The following is a 2,747-nucleotide window of genomic DNA, read 5'->3' as shown; positions in this document are numbered from 1 at the left end:
GTTGCAACTGTTAAGTCAAACGCGCTTATTAAGTCAAACTTAAATGGTTAAAATTAAGAACAGTTTGACTTAATAAGCGTATTTGATTAAACGGTTGCACAGAAAATACGTAAAAAAATGACCACCTGAAAGAAGAATATTAATAATTCTTTATTCAATGTAACTTTAGCATTCATTTTATCCCCTTCATCAAAATCGCCAAACAAATTGTATCTTATTCCTAGTCTTTCCTATGAATCTTAGATTATAAAAAAAATCAACTTTTCTAGTATTAATGTATTTTTATATCCTATGTATTGTTATAATTCCTCTAAAATTAAAAATCTTATAAATCAAAGTACAAAATAATGAATAAAGTTTAAGATTTTTAATTTTTGATTGTCTTATGTAAATGTATATAATTTGTTAAGTTTACGTAAGTCAATAAAATGTTGTTTTTGATTTTAGTGTTTTTCCTATTATTTCAAAAGCTGCGCTAATAGAGTTTCCAAAGGACTAATTCCATGTTTTTCTTAGGCCGACGTGACCTACAGCCAACCCGGGCGCGGCTGAGGATTTGGATGTAGCCGTTAACAATTAAAATGGCGGGAAAATGAAAATGGCGCGAAAACAATATGGCGGCCAATTTCTCCCAAAATGTCGAATAGTAATTATTGGCATTGTGTAAATAATTCATTTTCCTTGTTTTTGTCTTTTCTGTATTAGGATTAAGCTTTGTTTTAAAATTTTGGTTTTAAACAAAAATTCTTTTAAAAACAAACCCCATACTTTGTGCTTTCAAAATTTCTTGTTTTTATTTCTTTCTATGATAATTTTATGGCAATTAACTTTGCCTAAAATGCCATTAAAAAGTTTAATAATGTATATTTATTGTATTAACGTTCTTGATGTACAAACTTAAATATATATTCTAATCTCTCATAAAAAAGTTGTTTTTTCTAAATGAAACTATAATCCAAATCCTTACCTCGACCCTGTAATTAGTTATAAAAATAAGTTTGGAAACATATATAAAAGCGAAGCTATGAAACGGTAGGACAAGTGAACATTAACACTTGTAGAGTGTCAAAAATGAATAATCAGAATATAAAAGTCTAAAGAAGATTGCAAGTAAAGGACATACTTACATTTTTGCATTGAGTATATATAGAGATACTTCTCTTGGAACATTATACCTTGATGTAATAGGAATCATTATTCCAAAAATTAGATGAATAGGATAATTATAACACTGTAGTTAAAAAGATTAAAAATCAACAAGTTTTACATTTACGTATGGACTTTCTGATAACGCTTATAGAGTTGCGTCGCTTCCTAAATCGTGCTGAACTGTTATAGAAATCATCATCAAATCGATAGGACGAAAAGAGATAACCGTTAAACGAAAAAAAGCTAACCGTTATGGACGGTCGGATAACCCAAATTACAGATAGCTTCGCTTTTAAAAAGAAAATGTATCAAAAACAAATTATGCAAATAAGTAGCGCATTAAAAATGATGCAACTATAATATTTTAATATCAATAAGCATGGTTCTAAAAAAAGGCTCGAGAGCCTTTGACAATATTAAAAATCAGTTGGAAGTGCAAGTGTGACCCAAATTCCCTCCTGACTGTTATAGAGTGGCTTCGTTTCTCTTGGTATATGTGGATTGTTACTGTAGTGAACATATTCTTCTCTTGGTGTAGGTGGATTGTTACTGTAGTGAACATATTCTCTTGGTGTATGTGGATTGTTACTGTAGTGAACATATTCTCTTGGTGTAGGTGGATTGTTACTGTAGTGAACATATTCTCTTGGTGTATGTGGATTGTTACTGTAGTGAACATATTCTCTTGGTGTAGGTGGATTGTTACTGTAGTGAACATATTCTCTTGGTGTAGGTGGATTGTTACTGTAGTGAACATATTTCTCTTGGTGTAGGTGGATTGTTACTGTAGTGAACATATTTCTCTTGGTGTAGGTGGATTGTTACTGTAGTGAACATATTGCAACTCCAAATTTTTGAAAATGACATATCTAAAAATACCATTCTACATGAACACTAAAAATACTATATTTTAGTCTATAATCTGTCTAAAATTTCAGAGAACTGTTTTGTTAAAAACAATTATCTGCCATTCAAGCCTCATAATAAAGAAACAAGTAAACTTTTTAGGAAGGTCAACCCCTTATTTTGGTGTATGAAAAGTAAAAACTTCATCAGATTTGTAATGACAAAAGGATTATAAGTTGTAACAATAACAAAAAATTAAAAATATACTTGTTCAACTAAAACTCTTTTTTTATGGGTTCTATTAGCTTTTCATGTTTTTCTTTGTTTTAGACATACTAATGCAAGAGCATATGAACAGACATAAATTTATGATAATATGTGGTATCCGCCTAGGTTAAATGGCAGACACCCGAGTTCAAATGACTACGGCAGTGCGAACAGACGTGGACACATATATTATAGAGAAGCTACGCTTCTCTAGCAATCACTAAATAATAAACAGAGTCTATTCAGATGTTCCTTTATTCAGGGTCTAAGGTTTACTAAAGATGTACAACATAATATAAATACATATGGATTAGGAATAGAGATAGTTAAAGGTAAATCATACAAGTAAAACATAGATAGTTGCAATGGTTAGGCAGAAGGCTATCCCTGTCCGGGGGAGGCAGGATAGCCCATGGAACAGCACAATAGGTAGATAAGAATAGAGGGATTGAGTAGTAGGTCTGGGTACTAAAAGGGAAGGTTTG

This window comes from Acartia tonsa, chromosome 11, assembly GCF_053477335.1.
Source record: "Acartia tonsa isolate MP-2025a chromosome 11, ASM5347733v1, whole genome shotgun sequence".
Lineage (NCBI taxonomy): Eukaryota > Metazoa > Arthropoda > Copepoda > Calanoida > Acartiidae > Acartia > Acartia tonsa.
Note: the sequence above shows the minus strand (reverse complement) of the source record.